Source organism: Odocoileus virginianus, chromosome 6 (genome assembly GCF_023699985.2).
Source record: "Odocoileus virginianus isolate 20LAN1187 ecotype Illinois chromosome 6, Ovbor_1.2, whole genome shotgun sequence".
In the NCBI taxonomy this organism is placed as follows: domain Eukaryota; kingdom Metazoa; phylum Chordata; class Mammalia; order Artiodactyla; family Cervidae; genus Odocoileus; species Odocoileus virginianus.
In genome coordinates, this window is record NC_069679.1 from 61,297,329 (window position 1) to 61,322,235 (window position 24,907).

Below are 24,907 nucleotides of genomic sequence, written 5' to 3' on the forward strand. Positions count from 1 at the left end.
ATTTTTATTCTTTTTTTCTTCAAAGCTAGTAACTGTTGGAGAGCAGAGGTGAGGAGATTGGCCTCACACTTCTGTCTGGTAGACTAGGAATTCTCAGCTTGGCCCAACCAGTCTGGAAAGTCTTTCTGTAGTGAACAGCTGTGATGGGGATGCGGTCAGGTGAAATACGATCAGGGCTGAAATCCCATAGCATGGCCATCTCCCAAGACATGATGATACTCAGGCACAGCTTAGAAATCTTCGAGTTGTTCCTAACCCTCGACACTCACCAGTAATGAAATGTGAACTTCCAGGATTGGTCCCATGTTCTGTCTTCTGAAGTAATTTTAATTAAAACAGATGGACTGGCATAAAAGGAAGAGGTAGGGAATTTGCTGAAAACCTAAACTGTGCTGTTAGAGGTGGCAGCATTTGTTAGTCTCTTTCTGGCTATCAAGATGCTGTGAGTGCCATCGACCCACAGGTTGCTATGACTTTATCAGATAAAGCAGGACCAAGACCACGAGTCTGATGGTGGGCCAGGGAAAGTGGTGTCCCAAACACTGCCCCCAAAGTGAACCTGCTGGAAAATGAGTAAGGTCCCCAAACCATTCAGATGGCCAACCCCAGCAGACCCGCATAATCTACCAACTAAGAAAGCAGTGACAACACATATTTAAGACCTGCATCCTCCTCTTTCATCTCTAGCAATTACTCTCTGCCGCGTAACCTTTCCAAGGCCCTCAGTCTAGAACTTTCTCCTTATTCACCAAAAAGTTTTGTCTGGTGAGAGAGACCTTGTGAACTTGTAGGGCTGGTATGCAGGCTTGCTAAGTTGCTTCAGTCATGTCTGACTCTTTGCAACCAGGCTTCTCTGTCCATGGGATTCTCTAAGTAAGAATACTGCAGTGGGTTGCCATGCCGTTCTCCATGGGAATCTTTCCAGCCCAGGAATCGAACTCAAGTCTGTTGTGTCTCCTGCCTTGGCAGGCGGGTTCTTTATCACTAGTGCCACCTGGCAGGACTGGCAGGCTTTTCCAAATCATCTGTAAAGCTCCTCTCAAAATGGCACATTGACCGTTTCCTCCCTCTTCTCTCTCCTCTTCCCTCCACCCTCACTTACTCCTCAGCAACCCCACAGTATCACATATTCCTGCTCTTCTCCTCCACGTAATGCCGAGCATCTGGAAGCAATCTCTCAGCCAAGTGTTGACACTTCAGTGCTCTTCTGAAGTTAAGAGGCAGATAGATTTCTCAGGAAACATTTAAAAGGAGCTTGGGTTCCACTGTTTTGAATTATGGCACATGGAGAAAGGAGCCCAAACAAAGTATTATAAAAGGCTTAGAGAAATCTGAGGGTCACAGCTTCTTAAATAAATGTTATGACCTAGTTGGAACATGGCACAAGTTGCCTTTTTGGTTCATTTATTTAAAATAATTGTGTGACATCACTATTTAGTCACTTGTCTGTGTTTATCCCTAAGGCAATTCCTAACGAATGATGCTGGCAACCGTGAGATGCTCCTTCATACACAACAGGCATCGTGGTCTACTGTGCTCATTTGCAGAACATGCAGTTTTCTCACACAACAGGTTTTTGTTTTATCCAATCAGTGAAACAGAGAACCTTTAGAAGGAAATGGTGTCTGGCAAATCACTATCATCCTTAAGAGACACTATTTCGATTTTAAAATAAAGGCTCCTTTTGAACACATTTGAGTCAGTTCTAATAAGGCGGATGAACCTAGAGTCTATTATACAGAGTGAAGTGAGTCAGAAAGAGAAAAACAAATATTGGATATTAATGCATATATATGGAAGCTAGAAAGATGGTACTGATGAATCTGTTTGCAGGGCAGCAATGGAGACACAGACATAGAGAACAGACTTACGAACCCAGGCGATGGTGGGGAGGAGGGAGAGGGTGCAAGGAATGGAGACGAGTAGCTTGGAAATGTACATTCCCACATGTAAAATAGACAGCCACTGGGAACTTGCTCTGTGACTCGGCTAACTCAACCCAGAGCTTGGTAACAGCCTAGAGGGGTGGGATGGGGTAGGAGGTGGGAGGGAGGTTTAAGAGGGGACATATGTGTACCTATGATTGATTCATGTTGATGTATGGCAGAAACCAACACAATATTGTAAAGCAATTATCCTTCAATTAAAAATAACTAAATTTAAAAAAAGAAAATAAGAAGGTCTCCTTTAAGCGTGGCTTGCAGAGTCAGGCTGTTAGGTACCTCCAGGTTCGTGAGTGCTAGCTACATCTTGGTGGATTGCTCCTTCTGTTATGTGGTGTTTTTGCCTTGAGTTCTAGTTAGTCTGATATAAATGAGCCAGGTTTCTCTTTATTATCGTTATGCGGTACATCTTTCTGGTTAATTTTATTCACACTTTGTCTTTCAGTGTTGTTTTAATTTGGTCTCCTGTAAACGGCATATAGCTGGATTTTTTTTTTAATTCACTCTGATAACCTTTACTGTACTGTACTTAGTCGTTCAGTCATGTCTGACTCTTTGCGACCCTATGGACTGTAGCCCACCAGGCTCCTCTGTCCTTGCAGATTCTCCAGGCAAGAATACTGAAGTGGGTTGCCATACTCTTCTCCAGGAGATCTTCCCAACCCATGGATTGAACCCAGGTCTCCAACATTGCAGATGGATTCTTTACCATCTGAACCACAAGAGAAGCCCAGTGATGTATTCAAATATGTCACAAGAAAATTTATTGTGACATATTTGAATTTCTGCTTCCTTTTTTTGAGTTTTCTCCTTACCGTAATTTTTTTAATTTTGGAAATTTCTCCTTTTTTATCTTCTACTGTACTAACAAGGTTTCCATTACTTACAGTATTTTAATAAACACAAATTTACTTGCTGATTTCAGTGGTTCCCTTTAATTTTTAAAACACACCTATTTAAGCCTGAACTTTTTTTAAACAAAGGCTAAAGTTATGCATCCTCTTCACTATTGCACAGGCCTCAGATTAAACATGGCTTTTCTTTCCATTTTAGTATTGCTGTGTGGAGCTTGAATTTTCCCCTTTTAACTACAAAAAAAAAAGGTTAATATGTATACCCATATGGTCATAATTAATTAAACTTATTGATAAGTATAATCAATTTCTATTTCATCATTATTTCTTATATTTTATGATTTGGGCTCACTTTTCTTTGTGAGTGAAAGTGAAAGTTGCTCAGTTGTGTCCGACTCTTTGTACCCCATGGACTTTATGGTCCGTGGAATTCTCCAGGCCAGAATACTGGAGTGGGTAGCCTTTCCCTTCTCCAGGGGATCGTCCCAACCCAGGGATCGAACCCAGATCTCCCACATTGCAGGCGGATTCTTTACCAGCTGAGCCACATACCATTCTTTAATATTTTTAAATGAGTTTTTTTTTTTTTTTACTCTGTTCTTGTGATAAGAAATCTGCTGTTAAATGCAGTTGTCACCTCTTTCTAGATAAGATAATAGATATTCCCTCTCTGGAAATTTCTGAGCTAAATTTCTTTACTGCTAATGCTGTGCTGTTTCACTTCAGTCTGTCTGGAGGGCATGGGTTTTCTCTCTCCATCTTAAAGTATGAACACGCTTCTCTTTTTTTAATCTGGGGAACTGAGAACTGAACGTTGGTTTTAGCAAAGTCAGTAGGGGAGGCAGGGTTGGACAGGGAGAATGCCTGATTAGAATGGTAATACTTGGCAATTATGTTTAGGCCCTTCATGAGTGGGCAAAAGTGAGGCTTTATTTACCCCCACCAACTCTTGGCTTCAAACAGTAAACTGGCTTTTATTCCCTGCCTCAGGTGGAACTCTTTAATTCTCTTTACTCTGAAGACACTAAGCAGTAACCTCAGCCTACTTTTATTCCTGGGGCATTGACGACTTATGGTTTTGGAGATGTTTATCCATGAGCCAGCTATACAGTTTTTATTTTCTGCTTTATCTCTTATTGCTAGGAGTTTAGCTCCAAAATTGTATCAAAGCATGTCTGTGGAGCCGTATGATTGACTGGAAGTTCCTTACACTCTTCAAACATTTGAACGTTGTGGATGGAGTATTAGTTAACTATTTCTGTGGAACAAACCATCCCAAATCTCAGTGGATTAAAACTATCTATTTAAGTTGTGATTCTGCATATCAGAAATTTAGGATGGATCAGCTGTACATTCTTCTGGTTTTTGCTAAGTTCTTTCATGCATCCATGGTCAGCTAGAGGTCCGCTAAGGAGCTTTGCACCTGGGGATTAACTGGTTTCAGCTAATGCCAACGGGGGTGACAGGATTGACTTGGCCATGTGGTCATTCACTACCTAGCAGGCTCACTCAAGCTTGTTCACTGGTAGCTGAGCAGAGTTCTAAGAGAGAGAACAAAAACTCACAAAACTTAAGAGCTAGGCTTAGGAAGGGCACATCACTTCTCCTGTGACTTATTGGACAGAGCTGGTTCCATGGTCAGTCCACATTCAAAGTGTGGGAAAGTGGATTCCATTCCTTGATAGGAAGAGATGGAAAGCCACATTGCAAAGGAGCATGGATGCAAAGAAGAGGATGGCCATTTTTGCAAGAGACATACTACCAATGGGGTATGAAATTAAATAGTTGTGTGATTGATTTCAATTAGATATAAGGAGAAAATATATCAACAGTAGAGCAGGTGAGTAATTTTTGAGAGTTGGGTATAGAGGAGTTAGTTAGTGGCAGAGGCTCTGCATTGGATTCAGGACAACCAGTTGAGTATTTGCCATAATCAAGGTATGAGCTGGGACCCATGGGAGAGTCACAGAAGAATGACTTCCTGCTTTTCAAGTAGTGATGACTTCAATAAAGAGTGCAGGGCAAGTCTCCAGCTCTATAATAAGGCAGAATATTAATACTTTGAGGTGACTGGACAAAGGAAATCTTCGGAATGAGGTAGACTACAAGTGTAGGCTGAGAACAAGAAGCCATGAAAAGATTAAAGACTCAAAAGAGACAAAGATTATAGGCAATGGTTGCATTTTGGCCAGCACCCTTATTTAATTGGTAGAGGCCAAAAAGCTAAGAAATATATTCATCCTCAAGAAACAAAGGAAAAAAAGAAACAGAATCCTAGTTCTCCCAGCTGATTCTTTTAAAAGTTAAACCAGAAAGCATTTATTGCCTTTAACTTAAAGAACACTTGTATCAACAAGAATTCTGTACACCTCAGCAAAGATGGGTCCTAGCTTGTGGTGACTCTGGCAGATTTTCAGGGTGTTAGCAAGAAACCCCTTTCACACCAAAGCCATCCAATTTTTTGTGTTCTCCTGCCCAGGCCAAATGAGCCCAGGAAGTGAGCCCAATGGCTGGTGCTCAGAGGGCATTGACTTGTGGGTCCTTAATCCCTCCCTCCAGAAATGGCAAGAGTTCCTTTTTTTGTGGAATTAGCTTGTTCTAAAGAACTGGAGAAGGAAATAGCAACCCAGTCCGGTAATCTTGCCTGGAGAATTCCATGAACAGAGGAGCCTGGCAGGCTACAGTCCATGGGGTTGCAAAGAGTCAGGCATGACTGAGCAACTATCACTCAAAGAACCGAAGGCCACCCTTGCAAATGTCTTTTGGCGTCTTTTTCATCTGTCCATACCACCCAGTGAGTTTTTCAAACTATCAAAATTTGACTTTTGACTTTTTGACTTCCCAGAACTTATTGACTTTTCTAACTAATTCTCAGATAGAAGGCCAGACAAGGCCTGGTCTTCAATATGTCTTAAAGGGCCCAAGGACCACAGTCCCCAAGGAAGCCATGTCTATCCAAGCAGTTATGCTTCATCAAGCTTTTGTTCTCCTTGGAAACCACTAGAACTCCACCCACTAGAGCAAAATGAATCTAGTACAGGTAAGTCAGACATTCCCATAATGCTCAGTGTTCTTTGTAAGGGTGGAGAGAGATGATACAGAGCTTAGTCAGTCATCCCAGTACAACACTAGTGAATGTTTTTGGAAATAAATGGGAAATATTTAATAACTGTGTCATCATGCTTCTGTCCCTGAAATGAATTTAATACAACACCGCATTATGTGTGTGAATTTGTGTTACATGAAAGATTCTATTTTAAACTCAGGAACAGTGAAGAGATGGAAATAAATATATTTGAGGGTTACTCTGACTTGACCCCAGGCTTTATTTTTGTGCCTTCACCACATCTATTTAATTCCCCCATGCTTTCAATTCTGACTATATGATATTTCTAGGATCCGATCCCTTCTCTGGATCCACATTGCCACTACCTTAATTTCCAACCTCATCATCTTCCAATAGGTCATTGTAAAAGCTTCTGTTATGGGTTGAATTGTGTCCCTGCCCCCAAATTTATACACTGAAGTCTTAACACACAATACTGCAGAATGTGACTGTATTTAGACATAGGGCCTTCAAAGAGGTAATTGAGGTAAAGTGAGGTCATATCAGTGGCCCCTAGTGATCCAATATGACTGGTGTTCCCATAAAAGGAGATGAGGACACAGACAAGCACAGAGGGTAGACCCCTATGAAGACAGAGGGAGATGGTGGCCATCTCCAAGCCAAGGAAAGGCTTCAGAAGACCAACCCTGCTGACACCTTGATCTCAGGTTTCTAGCCTCCAGAACTGTGAGAAAATCTGTTGTTTAAGCCACTAAGTCTGTGGTGTTTGTTATGACAAACCCTAGCAAACCTCTCTGGAGAAGGCAATGGCACCCCACTCCAGTACTCTCGCCTGGAAAATCCCATGGATGGAGGAGCCTGGTAGGCTGCAGTCCATGGGGTCTCTAAGAGTTGGACACGACTGAACGACTTCACTTTCACTTTTCACTTTCATGCATTGGAGAAGGAAATGGCAACCCACACCAGTGTTCTTGCCTGGAGAATCCCAGGGATGGGGGAGCCTGGTGGGCTGCCATCTATGGGGTCGCACAGAGTCGGACTCACTGAAGTGACTTAGCAGCAGCAGCAAACCTCTCAAATTGATACTTCTAAAAGTATCTTAATCATTAGCCTGACTGTCACTTAACTGCTAAAATCCTTCAGCCACACCTCACCCCTGTGTTTTCCACATCAAGTTTGCTGGAACAATAGTTCTGTAAGATGTCCCCCCAGGCTGTGAAAGTTTGGGAACTCTGTAAGTCTTCATCCGGAGGAGTCACAGTGTGTGTTTGTATATTAAAGGCTCTGAGAAGTTTTATAGTCAGAAAACATGGTTATCTTGGTTTAACCCAGTGTTTGCCGTATTTATTTCACTAGAAAATTTTTTCTTGATATAATACACATTATATCTACTGCAACTTGTGTTCTATAATACAAACCAGGACATGCTGCTCTATACAACAGTACTTTAGCATGTCATACAGAATGAGGACCACTAGATTTAGCAAACAAAAATTCAGGATGTTTAGTTGAATGTGAATTTCAGATAAGTCTAAAAAGTTATTTCTCTAAAATTCAAATTAACTGACTGTTTTGGGTTTTGTCAGGCAATCCTATACAGAACCCTCTTTGACCCTCTAATATAGAGCACAGACTGAACCAAAATGAATTTCATAAGAAGTTTTTCTCCAGTTAACATAACCAGGAAAGGATAAAGTCAAGGTCGATTCTTGGCTTTGAGTTGGATTCTTTCAATTTGCCACCCATCATGTTCCCTTATTCTCTCGTTCTCCATCCTGGTTGTACATTAGAATCACCTGAGGAACTTTTAAAACTACCTCCACCTCGTCTCAAACCAAGTGACTTAGACTTGGGGGGTTACTGTTTGGGCGGGGGGTTGCTGAGTGTCGGGGTTGAAAGGCAGGGCTAGGAAGAGAGTGAGTCAAGTGAGGCATCCAGGGAGCAGGATTTAAGGAGGCTCTCCCTCTCAGGGCTGACCTTGTCCTTGCACAAGGCCAAGAGTGAGGGCCTCCTTAAAAACCATGTCCCTGCTAGCCTCACCCTGGTCAGATCCTGTTAAAAAGAAGCAGGTGCAGGATTGTGGAGAAGAGCCTAAAGGGGGGTTCTGTGCTGCCCTGAGTCCCCTTTCCACATTTTGATAGTTTACCAGAAAATGTCAACATTTATGAGGAACAGATATGAGCTCTAGCCCATAAGCATGAGTCAGGAGAGGCTTCACCAGGCCAGGTTTTCCTGAAATGCGAACTTGCAGCCAGCTTTAGTTTTCTCTAGAAGGCCACTCCTAAAAATTACAAAATGCTGGGGTTCCTCTTTTTCGGTTCAGGCTGGTGATGTTTGAGTAGCCTCTACTCAGAGAAGGCAATGGCACCCCACTCCAGTACTCTCACCTGGAAAATCCCATGGACGGAGGAGACTGATGGGCTGCAGTCCATGGGGTCACGAAGAGTCGGACACAGCTGAGCGACTTCACTTTCACTTTTCACTTTCATGCATTGGAGAAGGAAATGGCAGCCCACTCCAGTATTCTTGCCTGGAGAATCCCAGGGACGGGAGCCTGGTGGGCTGCTGTCTATGGGGTCACACAGAGTTGGACACGACTGACGTGACTTAGCAGCAGCAGTCCCTGGCAACCCATAGCTTCTGTTTATTAGGTATGGTTTTAACCTTCTGAAAATGTAATGAAAGTATATGCTTCATTTTTCTCTCCAAGGTTTATAGATGCTCATCCCCACTCATGGTCCCTCCTCCTCCTTGCTTTCTGCTTTTTTGTCAGTGATTTCACACCCCATCACTGACAGTCTGGTCAGAAAGGAGCATCGTTAATCCCCGCTGGAGGCAGCACGTGGGCAGTTCGCCTGAGAGCAATGGGGGCCAGCCTGGCTTTGGGTGGCCACCTCTGGACCCTCTCTTCACCCACCTCTGAGTTCCATGTGCACTTTACCCCATTCCACTGTTACTGGCTGGCAGCCAGATCCTTAACTGTTGTTCCCAGAGATGCTGCAGGTTTTCAAACACCAGGGAAAGAAACTTTGTAATTTTCCAGTGCTGGGAAAAGATAGTATTAGTTGATGGGAGCTCCCCAGCATAGTCAAAATTAACTGCTTTCTATTGTGATAATTGAGTGATTTTCAAGGATGTTTTTCTTATAATTGGATACAAAGCCCACCTCCTCAGAGGAGAACTTGGAAGAGAAAAATACAAAGGAAAGGGTCAGATAAGGCAAAGTTTATGGCAATTTCCAAGTAATACCAAGATCACAGAATCCTGTGGGTGTATCTCACTTGGCTTAATAGCTGCATCCCTGTAAAATTTCACATAAATGGAATTTTTAAAAAATTAAATCATTGTAAGTGCATAAGAAAGATTGCTAAAGAAAGGAAACCTGAAGGACCATACTTTATAAAGTGAATGATCTTTACAGAATGCACATCATCCCTCCCACACAACACACTGATCTTATTTTTATAAGCTTGCTGTTTTTCACAGGCTGGATTTTCAGGAGGTGGGGGTGCCTGTTACTTATAATGATGACTGGTCTGAGGTCATAGCTGTTCTCTGAAACTACTTTCCTAATGCTCTCTGAGGAATATGAGCAGCTTCCAGGGTTTGGTGGAAACTTTTAGCTGAGGAAATCAGTCCTGTGTGTAAGCTGACCCAGAACCCTCCTCCAGAGGCCTACCTCCAGACTGATGTGGGCTCTGGGGTACCCAGAAACATTGGCAATGACTCAATGTCGGAAGAGTTGATGGGGGACACATTGAGGCTCAATGTTGCCAAATGCAACAAGAACCATCAGTATGGTGTGATGGATAGAAGCATAAGGTGTGGAGCCACACTTCTCTGCCCCTGCCTTTCTCCTCTAGCTGGGTGACTCCCGGAACCTCAGTATCCTCATCTGTAGGATGGGGCGATTATCATAGTGCCTATCTCACAGTAGCACCTGGAATACAGAAAGTGCTCAAAAAGTATTGGCTATTTAAAAATTGCTGGTTTAGCTCTAGACAGGAGAGGAAAAAAAATAAAAAAAACAAAGATGCTGGGTGGTGGTCTATTTCAGGTACATGCTTTCATTTAATCCTTGTGTCACATACACACACAAAGGCACTAATGTTATTCCTACTTCTCAATAGAAACTAAAATCCAGAAAGGTTAAGCAGTTTTCCTAATGTCACACAGCAGATAAGGGACAAAAGCAGATATCTGAGGCCAGTCTTTCTACGCTGTCTCAGGCCTCTGGAGACCAAAGCCTGAAACTGACTTTTCAAAGATGATGGCTTAGAGCCTGGAGGGTATTTGGATTTAGAAATAAAATTTATTCAGGAAGTTACATCAAGGAAATAAGGAAGGGAAATTCTTTTATTTCACAAAAATTTATGAGACTCCACAGTGTGCTGACACTCCAGGTATAGAAGTGACTATGGCCTCACCCCTGACCTTAATCCCCAGGGGTGAAAGCCACAGTCAGAGTAAAATTGCAATAAACATCAGCCAGTGTTAGAACTTAAAAGAATGTGCCATTGAATCCCTGACTTAAAAATGACCAGCTTTACCTGAGGAAGGTTTCTAAGGGAGGTGACCTTTGAGGGCTTTGCACTTATGATCTTATTCACTTCCCCTGTACTTGGGAAAGTGGGCAATATTATTACCCTGGGGCAGGGACCACCAGTTACCAGGGTCTATAGCCCCTTCTTGGACTTCCCAGGTGACACTAGTGGTAAAGAATCTGCCTGCCAATGCAGGGAAGGCAGGTTCAATCCCTGGGTCGGGAGACCCCCTACAGAAGGAAATGGCAACTCACTCCAACATTCCTGCCTGGAGAATCCCATGGACAGAGCTGCCTGGTGGGCTATAGTCCATCGGGTCACAAAGAGTCAGACACAACTGAAGTGACTTAGCAGCAGCAGCAAAACCCCTTCTTACTTATGAAGAGAGTCCTGACTATATTGGGGAGGCAAATGGCCAGTTCAAAATCTACATCTTCTGGATTCCTTTGCAGGCACCTCTGGGCCATAACATGGAAGCAGGGGTCATTGGGTTAGACCACGAAAAAGGTTCTTTAAAAGGCTGTAGGCTGGTCACATGGGCTTTTTCTTGCTCTTTCCCCCTGCTTCCTGCTTCTTTCCTAGAGTACAGATTTGATGACTAAGTCTCCAGCACTAACTTGTGACCTTGAGAAAGGAAGCCTCAAGCTAGTGATGGCAGGACAGAAGGAGCTTGCGACCCTGATGACCATGACTTACTGTCCCAGCCTCAGACTGTCTCCTCCCAGACTTGTTTGTTTAAAAAAAGGCAAAACAAACTTTTATCTTATTTAGGCCTGTGTTATTTTTGGTTATTGTTACTAGCATTTGACCCAGTCCCGAACTGGCATGTGGCCCTGAGGGTGTTAGGAGGTGGTGCTGAGATCTAAACTCCAGCAGCCTGACTCTCCAACCCACATTCTGATCCACTGTTGGGGCAAGCCATTGGGTCCAGTGCAACCCAATGGCCTAGAGTGTTTTCTTGAAATTGTAATCCCTTTCTGCCCACTGTTTAGCCTTGGCATCAAGTGCACGGCCTAGTACTCAGCAGCTCTCAATAATGTATGTTGAGTGTGTACCAAATAATTGCCCCTCAATCATTTCCCCAAGAAAAATGTTTTTCTGAGGGGTTGTAGGATGGTCCCTGCTTCTCAGTTATCCCCAGGTCAGTGTCAGTATGAAGTTTGTGAGAAATCTGAAGTGCTTTGACATGTTAAAAGAAGGAAAAGAATAATAGAAGTGATAGATAATAAAAACTTGAAAATATAAACCTCATTTAATTAAGTAGAATTCTTTTAATGGTGAAGCAAAATATCATATTTTTGGAGGCAACACTAAAAATGTAATTAAAGGATGAAAGCAAGTGTTTCTATCCCAAGTCCTTTTTTTAACTTATTTAAAAATTTTTTATTTATCTTTTTACTGATAAATATCAAATTATATTTAAAAATATCAAATATGACTTTATAAAAACTTAAAAGTGAAGTCCCCTTGTAACTCCTTCTATACATCAAAACACACTAAATATTTTGTAAATGAGCTCATGGTGTATGTCCTATTTTGCAACCTTTACTTTTTTCAATTAACACCATATTTTGGACATTGCCCAATGCCTTGCATTTAAATTAACTTGGTTTTATTTAAGGCAGAAAGGTGTCTTTTATCCCTATGGTCTTCTTTAAGAAATTGTATTTGGATGTATCTTTGACTTTGCTCTTAAAATGTCATCAGGTATTTGTAAGAGGTGGTTGATGAGAAGGGCATCAGAGATTAACTTACCCCGAGCCAGACTCAGCTGGGCTTTGGAGTAGTCAGGCTGAAAAATGATCAGCTCTAGAAATAAAAGTATTCTGGATCAATGTTTTGTGGGTAGCAAGTCATGAAGCTCAGAGTCAAGAGCAAACAACTTAGGCCTGTCAGGATTGTCAATAAGCTTCCAGGATCCCTGATAAAAGCCCCCTCTGATCCCTTCCTGGCATCTGTGGGCCTAGGTGTGGGATGAGGGAGAAGTAGGTAGCATCCTGCAACCCCATAGAGAGTCTGTTCCTTGACTGGCCTTCTCCCGGAGCATGGAGAGCCTGTGGGGTACTGGACACGTACCATTTTGGACTCAGGTGCTGAAGAGAAAATGGTCCAAAAAAGAAGTCTGCTGATGTGACCGCTGCCCTTTAGAGTTTAAGCTCTAGATGAGGAGCTGAATGCTATGAATCTCACTCCCACCACTCCACCCACATCAAACATGCTCACTGTCCACATGATTGCCCCAAACCCCTCAATCAACCTACCCAGCTACTGTAACCTGAGCTTGCTTGGTAAATGTTGAGAGCAGCTGCTGTAAGCTTGGGTAGCCAGCTAGGCACAACCGAGAAGACTTTGGGGAAGAGGTGAGTTAATCATCAAGCAGGACTTTAAAAGAGGGAAGGAAGTGCAGGGGTCAGGGCCCCCGGCAGCACAGATGCACAGATGTGCAGCTGATGTGCAGGCTGTGGTGGGGGGGGGGGGGTGGAGTGATGGGAATGTGAAGGAACTCAGTGAGGAAATTGATGCAGGCAAGAAGGAATCAATGAGGAAACATGAAGGCAGGAAGGAGAGCTTCAGATGGGGAATGGGCCGGGAAAAGAGTGCAGGTGTCAGAGGCTTTTGAACCTCTGTCAATGAGATTGACTTGGATAGATAGGCAACAGGGATGAGCTGTGCCTTGGGCAGGGGCACCCCCAAGGAAAGCCAGGCAGGCCACAGCTGCACCTGCTAAGCCCATTCATACCCTGCGTCTGGAAGGCAGCAGCTCCACCAGGAACTTGCCAGCACCTCTCTTGTGCAAGCTGAGAGAGATTCACCCACTCTGCAGCCAGCATGATTGCTTCATGGGCAGAGTGGTTCAGGATGTTCTAGTTGTCCAGCTGACCCAACTAGTATTTTTCCCTCCAAGATGGCAAAACAGCTGGGCCTGCCTTCCCATCCACAGTGTCAGGTCCTCCAGGCAGAGAGCACTGGGATCCCTGGAGTCAAACGATGCTGGGTCCACAGACTAAGAGCAGTGAGAAAGGGCGCACATCAGGGGAGCTGTGGAGCATCTCAGTGAGAGGAAAAGACCAAGACCTCACAGAAGCAGCGTGGAGTGACCTAGAGATTACCATACTGAGTGAAATAAGTCAGAAAGAGAAAGACAAATACCATATGATATCACTTATGTGTGGAATCTAAAACGTGACACAAATGAACCTTCCTATGAAACAGAAACTGAGTCACAGACAAAACAGACTGGTGGCTGCCAGGGGGAGGGTGTTGGGAGACGGATGGAGTGGGAAATAGGGGTTAGCAGATGTAAGCTATTATATATAGAATGGGCAAACAGTAAGGTCTTGCTATATAGCATAGGGAACTATATTCAATATCCTGAGATAAGCCATAATGGAAAAGAATATTAAAAGAATGTATATATATAAATATATATACATATAACTGAATCACTTTGCTGTATAGTGGAAATTAACACAACATTGTAAAGCAACTATATTTCAGTTTTTAAAATATATTGATATAAAAAGGATTTGGGCTCAGGCTTGGTGATTTGGGGGAATGTGCGAAGAAGGGCAACTTTTTCTGGACTGGGTGTTATCAGGAAACAAGAGTAATTCTATGATTGGATATCTTAATCATTCTTACCTAGAAGACAAGGAGGAATGAGATGTCTAAGGCTATAAATAGTAAAGAAACGGCAGCCACTCACATTAGCCAGGAAAGGGGGCAGCTTTGGTGATTTATGTGATTCTTTTTGTCTGGGTCGAGCCATGATTATGAAGTATTCCTGTTTTGTTTTTCTCCCTCATGGTCACAGAGTGGCCTTGTCTGATGATGGTGTTCTATGGAGAGAGCTATGTTTAACAGGAGAACACCATGGCCCCAGTATGAGTGCCAGGCTGGGTCCTGGCTCTTTGGAGTTGCTTTCTGTTTCTCGATAAGAACCAAGGACCATGTCTAAAGGCAGCCAGGAATCCTAGAGAGAAAAGAGTCTGAGGGCTTGCGATGCTCATGGCTAAATGGAAGCTCTTCCTGGAAGGCTGGAAGAGACGCCTGGGAAGCCAGGTGCTCATGCTGTAAGGCTGCCCCTAGTCCATTCATTCTGTGAACAAACATTTACTGAGCAGTTAATATACTCGGGCACTTGGGACAGAGCTGTGAGCCAGAGTCCTCCTGGCGTGTCCACATTAGTGAGGGGTGCACGTAGTATAAGTAAACAATAAAGAAGATAGTCTTGGGCAGTCATGGATTTTATCATGCAAGTAAAAGTAGTTGATAGAGAAGAGAGTGACTAGGGGGATACCATTTTGGAGAGGTGGTCAGTTACACTCTCTCTGAGGAGGTGATAAGAAGGTGCCATGTGAAATTCTGGGGTGAGAGTATTTTGAGCAGAGGAAACAGGAAGTGCCAAGGCTTCTAAGAACAGGAAGAAGATACATGTTTTGCAAGGTGATGAGTGAGAGTGAGATGGACCAAGAAGACTAGGTCACAGAGGTAGACTGGATCTCGGAGTCTGGGTTTTTTTTTTCCCCATGTCTTAGAGACGATCAGAAGACTTTAGAGGGAAGAACCAAGGACCTCACATCTCTGACATAGCAGAGATGTGCAGCTTACTGACCTCTCTCTGCGTCCCAAGTCCTATCTCTTACCAGCCATAGCCTTTCCCTCCAGGCCTGGGGTTTAGGATATACCAGGAATAGCCTGGTCTTTTCCTTACCTGCTGAAGTCAATCATTGTTTAGAAGGGTGTGTTAGTTTCCTATTCCTGCTGTACCAAATTACTGCAACTTAGTAGCTTAAAACAGCACTGTTTTATTTCAGTTCTGGAAGTCAGAAATCCTAAAATCAAGGTGTGAGCAGGGCTGTGTTCCTTACAGAGGTAGAATCTGTTTCTTTTGTCATTGTTGTTGGCCACACCATGCAGCCTGCAGGATCTTAGCTCCCCGACCAGACCTGCATCCCCTACATTGGATGCTCAGAGTCTTAACCACTGGACCACCAGGGAAATCCCAGAATCTGTTTCTTCTGGATATATCTGTTTCTTTTAGAGGCCACCTGCATTCCTTGACTTGTGGTTCCTCCCTCTGTCTTCAAAGCTGACCACCTAGCAACCTTCAAATCTCTCTATGACCTCTTCTTTCATCATCACAGCTCATGCTCTGATTCTGACTCTCCTCCTCATATAAGGCCCCTTGTGATTATATTTGGCTCAGCCAGATCATTCAGGATAATCTCTGTATCTCCAGATTCTTCAAATAATCACATCTGCAGTTGAAAAATTACATTTTGCTGTGTAAGGTAACAGAGTCACAGGTTTGAGGAATTAGCGCTTAAACATCTTTGGAAGCCCTTCTATGACAGTCACCTGGAGAGCAGAAAATGACCCAAGCCATTCTACTGCTGCTGCTGCTAAGTCACTTCAGTCGTGTCCGACTCTGTGCAGCCCCATAGATGGCAGCCCACCAGGCTCCCCCACCCTGGGATTCTCCAGGCAAGAACACTGGAGTGGGTTGCCGTTTCCTTCTCCAATGCATGAAAGTGAAAAGTGAAAGTGAAGTCGCTCAGTCATGTCTGACTCTTAGTGACCCCATGGACTACAGCCTACCAGGCTCCTCTGCCCATGGCATTTTCCAGGCAAGAGTACTGAAGTGGGGTGCCATTGCCTTCTCTGAGCCATTCTATTAGGATGTGTCATTTAACCAGTGTGGATCTGCTTATTTGCTGTAAAAATAGGATGGGGACTTCCTGGTGGTCCAGTGGCTAAGACTCCACACTCCTAATGCAGGAGCCCAGGTTTGACCCTGGGTCAGGGAACTAGATCCCATATGCTGCAGTGAAGACTTGGTGCAGCCAAGTAAATAAATATTAAAATAAAATAAAAATAGGATGAATACTTGTCCCATCTACCTCAAGAAGTTGTTATATCACACAAATTAAGGTAGCATATTTGAAAAACTAATAAGTGCTATAAAATATAGAGAGTAATTATGAATTAATTATGAATTATATAATTAATTATGAATTACCAAGCCTATGAAACATGGGTATGAAAGCAGTATTATATATTAATATAAAACACTGGAATTGAGAGAGCTGGGTTTGAGTCTTGCTTTCCAAAATGCTTGCTGTTACTTTGAACAGGCCACTTAACATCTTTGGGTTTCACTGTGTGTGAAATTTGAAAAATGCTATCTTCTCATTAGGGCTTCCCAGGTGGCTTAGTGGTAAATGCAGGAGATGCAAGAGACGCGGATCTGATCCCTTGGTGGGGGAGACCCCCTGGAGGAGGTAATGGCAGCCCACTCCAGTATTCTTGCCTGTGAAACAACATGGACAGAGGAGCTTGGTGGGCGATAGACCACAGAGTCACAGAGTCAGACATGACTGAACAACTGAGCATGCACACGTCTTCTCACTAACTTTACTGTAGAGTTTAAATTAAGTAACATTGGCAGTGGTGCTTTGTGAAACACTACACAAATGTTGTTTGTTGAATATTCCATAGGCAGTCACCCAAATACTTCTTCCTTGATGCATGATGAATCCAGGCAACAGGGACGTACTTGTCAGACCAATGCCAACAGGTCTGAATCTCCACTGTACGAAGTGAATAAGAAATGAAGAGGAGAAACAAGGGCCTCTCTCTTCCCTCTCCCTTCAGCTACTGAGGAACCAAAAGGCAGCAGGAAGAAACTACAGCATTTAAAATGGCTATTCGGGAAAATGCAAAGTTAGCCCACTGAGAATATAGAACCTTTCTGCAATGAAGAGGTTTCAATCGAGGTGGACTTTCTCTGGAAGAATCACCTCTGGTCACAAGATTAAAATAAGTTGCTCAAGAGCTGCCTTACTCATTCCATACCTGTTACCTAACCATGAGCATAACACTTGGTTAGAAATGGGCATGAAACATGCTTCCTGTGTGTGGGCTAGACTCACACATACTTATTCAGCAGATCATTTCTGAGCACTGAACTACGCACTAAACACTCTCCTTGTTGCTGGCGACAAAGTGGGAGGGAAAGACAGAAAACCCTCGACCCTCCTGGAGCTTGTAAGTTGAGGAAATGAATGCTAATCAAACAGTTCCACAAAAGAATGTAAAAGGACAATCCAAACTCCCCCAAGGCAAGTCCAAGGCCTCTGGTGCTGGGGGAACTTAGCACAGAGGTCCTAACGTGGCCTCCAGAAAGTAACAACTGAGCTGAGATCTGAAGGCTGAGCCAGTGTATTTAGAAGAAGATGGACAGAGGAGTTTTCCAGGCTGAAGGAACCGCATGTACCAAGGCAAAGAGGAAACATGGGATGCCTGAAGACCTGAGGGAAGGCCAGTGTGGCTGGACTTCTTGAGTGAGGGGTACAGTGGTCGGGATACAGACTGGAGAGCCATGTGGGGTCGTTCCAGCCACAGGGGTCATCGTGTGGGCAGACTGGGTGACTGACAAAGTCAGGACACAGTGTTTTACCCAGTCCCAGGTTTTGTTTTGATTTTAATGTTTCCAGGAGTATCCTGTTGTTGCATTTCCATAACCTGAAAAATTCTTTAAATATGTAATAATCACAGGATATAATTCTCACTAGATTAAGAGAAGCACCTTAGGTCACCTTGTGTAGGTGAAGAGTGCCTTAGGAGTCCATACCTGGCCCTGCAAACTGGCTCCAAGACAGCCCAAATACTACTGAAATTCACTGTTAATAACTTCTGTCTCACTCTTGTGTTTTCCCAAACATCTAACACAATGATCACATTTGACTACCCCCAAATAGCATGAAAGTGAAAGTGTTCGTCGTTCAGTCATGTCCGATTCTTTGCAGACCCATGGACTGTAGCCCGCCAGGCTCCCCTGTCCATGTATTTCTCCAGGCATGAAAACTGGAGTGGGTAGCCATTCCTTCTCCAGGCGATCTCCCAACCTGGGTCTCCTGCATTGCAGGTGGATTCTTTGCCATCTGAGCCACCAGGAAAGCCAGTTTGAGCAAACTTTGGGAGGCAGTGAAGGACAGAGGAGCCTGGTATCGCAGTCAGACACAACTTAATTACTGAACAACAGCAGAATAAGTGTGAAGTAGGGCATTTTAACAGTGAGGAAGATGTCCAGTGACTTGACTCAAATTCCATCTGCCCCGAGGGGACACTTGAACTGACATGAACTGCTTCTAGATTAAAATGGTTTTTCCCACAGACCACCACTGAGTCACATACAAACTCTCTCTGACCTCCTTAATGTCATGAAACTCTAGAATTTTCCAAGTTGTAGGGAAACTTGACAATCAACCAACTTGTTGAATTTTCTCATTTGGAAATTTCAGGAAGTTTGAAAAAATTTGAGAAGCCATAATATTTCAGAAAAAGACTATAAAAGTGGTATTTTCCACTAAAGGAAGTGGGAAGTCATTACCGAGTTCTGTCTAGTGACTCACTGTTGGCTCCCTAGCACATGCCATGTAACGGAAAGACTCTCCTCCCATCACTAGTAGCAGTGACCTTAGGAGGCCCATCACTTTCCTTGGTACCCTCTGATTTCTCAATATAAAATAAAAATGTAAAGTGACTACAACTGATGACAACAAATAATCTTATAATTCAGCACATACACACAAAGAATTGAAACAAAAGTTCCAATAATATGTACTTATCCTTACTAGAGCAATGTATGCTTTTCTTTAAAAAAAAAAAAAACTTTATATTGGAGTATTGCCAATTAGCCATGTTGTAATAGTTTCAGGTGGACAGCAAAGGGACCCAGCAATACATATATATGTACCCAATCTCCCCCAAACTCCCCTCCTGTTCAGGCTGCCACATAACATTGAGCAGAGTTCCCTGTGCTATACAGTAGGTCCTTGTTGGTTATCCATTTTAAATATAGCAGTGTATACGCGACCATCCCAAACTGCCTAACAATCCCCTCCTCCCATCCTTCTCCGCCGGCAACTGTAAGTTTGTTCTCTGTGAGTCCGTTTCTGTTTCATAAATGAGTTCATTCACTTTTCTATTCTACTTTTTCAGAAAAAGCTCTTTGCAATCCACTAAACTGATTTTACTACCCACTAGAGTTTGAAATCCTCAGCTTGACAAACTCTGGACTGGATCCCCTCTGAGATGCCTCCTAGTCTGGCTCCCTGACATTCCCCAGGGCTGCCCAGAATCCTTTAAGGCAAGCAACTACTGTCTCTGAATCTGGCAGCTCCAGAGTGACTTGGAGGTTGACACTATCAGTTTTTTGGCCTCAGCAGCTAGCACTGGCTGCCCTTGTGGCAGTTTGTCCCTATGTGGATAAACAGAGCATGAACATGGCCTTCTGATTACAGATGGCTGAGATCTGGTGGAGAAAGATTTACATTCAAACTGTAGAGTTAGAGAACTTGGCCAGTGTCTGCCAGCTCCCACCCCAGATGCCCACACACCACACTACATACACCACACGCCTCACCCATGAACATACAGCCCTCATAGTTGTCCACTTATTCACCACACATGCACACAGAACCCCTACACGCTATACACATGTACGCATGTCATGTGTATACACACACACACACTCACCATATACTACATATATCTTCCACAACATACATACACACAGACCACACACACACACATTGGCACTTCAACAGTGACACCACTGAAGCACTTTGTTTTTAAAAATTGCACTCTTTTAAAGAAAATCAAATACTAATGCTATGGTATTTCACATATATTTTTTTCAAATTTAATTAAATTCTCACTTTATAAGTGGTAATTTTCCATGTTTTTTTTTTATTCTAGTCTATAATAACTTAACACTGTATATTAATGTTTATATCTTGAATAATTTACACAATTCCTTAATGTTTTAAAAGAGACTTATAAATGCATGCTTTTGAAAAGTACTGCACATCTTGTTTCACTGATGTTTTAAATTTTATGAATTCTGAAGATTTTAAACTCTAATAACAGTATCAAGGCCAGTATTTCACCATGAAGCGAAGTAGGTCTTGAAATCTGAACATCACCATTTTGCCTTAGAACTGCCATCACCCACAGGGAGGTGGAGAAATACTGGTTCTCACGCCCTATTGATGATTCTGAAGCTGCTTTCAGTGTCTCGCCCAGGGCCTGGCATCTGGAAACCTTGCAGGAAACGTCTGGTGAGAGTGGCTGAAAAGGAAAAGGGGGAGTGGGGAACAGGAGAAGAAAGAAAAGAAAAGGAGAAAGAAGAGGGAGAAAGACAGAGGAAGAAGGGGAGTGAATGAACCAACAATTGGAGTGGGTAGAGCGAGTGAGATAGAGCAACTGTATATTGCTTCTGCCTTAGACGTCTTTCCCTATGGAAAATGGAAATCAAAGACCATTTCCATGATGGATCTTGTTCAAAATATTATTGCTGGAACCCACCTGGTAAAGTGGCAATTTTGTGGGATGTTCATGGAAAATTCAGCTTTCCATCTGCTAGAGGAAGCAAATCTTGCTGAGACATTTGACAGACACACAGTTGTTTAGTCTTGGACATGCACTTTTCCATGGTAACAGAAGCCATGTCACGGAAATATATGTGTCACTCATCTAAATTGTTTTCTTTGCATCTCTAAGGATCACACATGAGTTTTGGAAGGAAGGATAGGGTTTTTTTGTTCCTTTTAATGATGAAACATTTTAAATGGTTATTATTTTTGAATCATCAGAAGATACAGATAACTATAAACAAGAAAACAAAGATTACATATTAGTCAAAACATCCAGAGATGATAATTATTAACATTTGGTATTCCAGATTTTATTTTAATACAAAAAATAGATGTATATATTATATATACACATACATGTATTACATTACATAATCTTTTGTTTCATTGAATATGTTGAGGACATCTCTGTCCATTTTTAAAAATATTATTACACAGCTTTCTGTTCCCCTATGGAAAATATTTAGGTTTGCCAATTTTTGATTATTCTAAATTACACAGTACAGAACATTCTTGTGGAGGCATTTTTTGTGCATTTATTTCCTTAGATGTGAGCATTTAAGTGTCAATATGCACATTTTAAAATGCTATATCAATTTGCCAAATTGCCCTCCAGAAACTCTGAGCCAATTTATATTCTCTTTAAAGTGTATGAAAGTGCCTATTATCTCACGCCCTCATCAACACTAGTTATTATCGTTCTTTTCAAACTTTTCTAGTTTTATAGGTTAAAAGGTATTTTCATTTTTATTTTAATTGGCATTTCATATATTCTTAGTGAGGTAAAATAATTTTCACATTTTTTGGTTATTTGCATTTCACCTTTTTGTGTAACCTGCCTGACAGTGTTTCAACTGTATTTTTCCAATGTGTTTTTTGTCTTTTCCTTAATTTCTAAGAGTTCTTCATAATGCAAAGATAGTAACCCTTTGCTGCCATATATGTTGTGAATTCTTTTTTTAGTTTTTCATAACTCTGAATATGTAGACATATAGATGTTTTATTTTGTTTTAAGGAATCAGTATACCTACAATTTTCTTGTTGTTTCTTACTTTTGATTCATGGGTAGAAAAGTATCCTTCATTCCAAGATTACCTATGGTTTTTCTATCCTCTTTTGTTTTTTTTTTACATTTATATTTTCAAGTCATATAGAATTTACTTTGTAGCATAAGGCAGGGATCTAAACTTTTTTCCTGACTTGCCAATGAGTTGTCTCATTAACATTTGCACTAAATAATCTGTATTCTTCCTACTGGTTTGAAATGCCTTGTTTACCACGCTAAATTCTCACAGACACCCAAGTTCTTCTGTTACTTGTTTTTTGTAGTTTTCTGAAACCCTAAATCCATGTATGTTAGTCTTTTAGAACTAGCTATCATTTTAACTATCTAGATTGAAAATTCTTATTCCTTAGACTCCACAAGATAGTTGAATAATCGATGCTACTTTTAATAGAAAGAAGGTCTATTTCCATCCTTAGGAGGTGTGGGAAAGGGGAGAGTTTTCTCCCTGGGTCATAGGGTTTTGATATGGAAAGATGTAAAGACCATCTGTTCCAAAGCCCTAATTTTACAAATATTAATTGACTTGTTTATGGTTAACATAGCTAACAGTACAGAGCTGAGACTCAAACCAAGTCATATTCCCCTAAATCCATGCTGGAGGAAGATGGTTAGAGTAAGGATCTATCAAAGACAGCAAAACAGAGTTAATAAAAGGATGATCCTTTCTGTTCTACATCTCCAGGAACTTGCAGGGAAACGGGAGGTTTCTGGAGCACCACCTTGAGAAAGCAGTTAAATATACAGGACCCACTGCTGTTACCTGAGTCCTTAGAAAATTCAGCAGAAAAAGGGACATCATGGATGCACCAAAGAGTGAGCACACGAGGACACATGCGCAGTCAGTAGGAGCAGCTTATCCAGTCGTGAAGTTCCAGACATTTTTCAGGAGTGCCGCTCTCACCCTGGTTGCCTATATGAAGGTCACTGAGGTCAGACGCCAGCAAGAGCCAGCAGCGGAGAGGCAGGAAATGTGTGGGGCTCTGGGAACACAGCAAAGGAGAAAAGGTTTTTGTAGGCAAGGTTTGAGAGGAAACTCTGACAATGTGAGGACGGCCCTGTGTATGTTGTGTTTTCTTTTCTCAGTCAAGAAAACTCTTTTATTTTTTATTATTAAACTTTTCTTTTTTATTATTGGAGTATAATTGAGTTACAATATTATATTAGTTTCAGGTGTGCGACATAGTGATTTGATATTTTTATAGATTATAGTCCATATAAAGTTGTTATAAATTATTGGCTATATTCCCTGTGCTGTACATTACCTCTTTGTAGCTTACTCTTTATTTAGTAGCTTAATTCCTTGCCCCTCTTCCACCCTCCCTCCACCACTCTCCACTTTGTAACCACTTAGTTTATTAAATTGTGTTCTCTGAAACACAGTCCAGTTTCCCTCCCACCTCCCCCTGGTGGAAATCACTTCTCTAGCAAACCACTTTCTATCTGACATTACTGAAGTTTTTAAAATACGCTTAGTTAAAAAAAAAAAAATTTAGTTTCCTAAAGATATTATGTACTTTGATTTTTTTATTAGGAATATGTAGACATATGATTTAAAATTCAAGAGGCACAAAGGACTATAGTGAGAAATCTTGCTCCCACCCATGGTCTTCAGCTACCCGGTTCCTTGTTTATGAAGAACTAAACTCTAGTTTCTTATATACCCTTCCAGAGTTGTTTTCAACATATCCAAATACATAAGTACACACATATATTATTCTGTGAGAAGTTTTACACAAAGAGTAGCATGCAACACACACTTTTCTGCACCTTGACATTTTTACTTGATACATCCTGGGGATGCTCCATGTCTGTACACAAAAAGCTACCTCATTCCTTGTCATAGCTGCATTTCATTACACTCTAATGCATGAATAAAGCATATTTTTTAAACCAGTTCTCTCATAGATAGATGTGTTTTTTAATTTATTTTTATTTCTTTATTTTAACTGGAGGCTAATTACTTTACAATATTGTAGTGGGTTTTGCCATTCATTGACATGAATCAGCCATGGGTGTACATGTGTTCCCATCCTGAACCCCCCCCCCCCATCCATCCCTCAGGGTCATCCCAGTGCATCAGCCCCGAGCACCCTGTCTCATGCATCGAACCTGGACTGGCGATCTGTTTCACATGTGATAATATACATGTTTCAATGCTATTCTCTCAAATCATCCCACCCTCGCCCTCTCCCACAGAGTCCAAAAGTCTGTTCTATACATCTGTGTCTCTTTTGCTGTCTTGCATATAGGGGTCATCGTTACCATCTTTCTAAATTCCATAAATATGCATTAGTATACTGTATTTCTGTTTTTTGTTCTGACTTACTTCACTCTGTATAATTAGGCTCCAATTTCATCCATCTCATTAGAACTGATTCAAATGTATTCTTTTTAATGGGTGAGTAATATTCCATTGTGTGTATGTACCACAGCTTTCTTATCCATTTGTCTGCTGATGGACATCTAGGTTGCTTCCATGTCCTGGCTATTGTAAACAGTACTGTGATGAACATTGGGGTACACGTATCTCTTTCAATTCTGGTTTCCTTGGTGTGTATGCCCAGCAGTGGGATTGCTGGGTCGTATGGCAGTTCTATTTCCAGGTTTTGTCCAGATTTTGCCATCACATACAATGCTGTAGTTAATATATTATTTTACACATCAGCACATTTATATTAAGAATAAAGTCCTAGAAGGGGAAATATGAGATACAAGAAGATGAGTATTTGTATTTTTTTTAATTGCTAAATTTCCCCTTTTAGAGATGGTACCAGTTTAAAGCCCTCCCAGTAATGTTGAAAGTGCCTGTCTCACATCTTTGCTAATATAATGTGTTACCAATTTTAACTGGGATAACTGAACACTAGTGTCTCAGTATAGTTTGAATTTGTATTTCTCTTATGAATAAGATTGAGAATCTTTTTATATATTGAAGGACAATTTGTATTTCAGTCCTATAAACCCTTTATTCTCTTAGCCATTTTGTGTCTA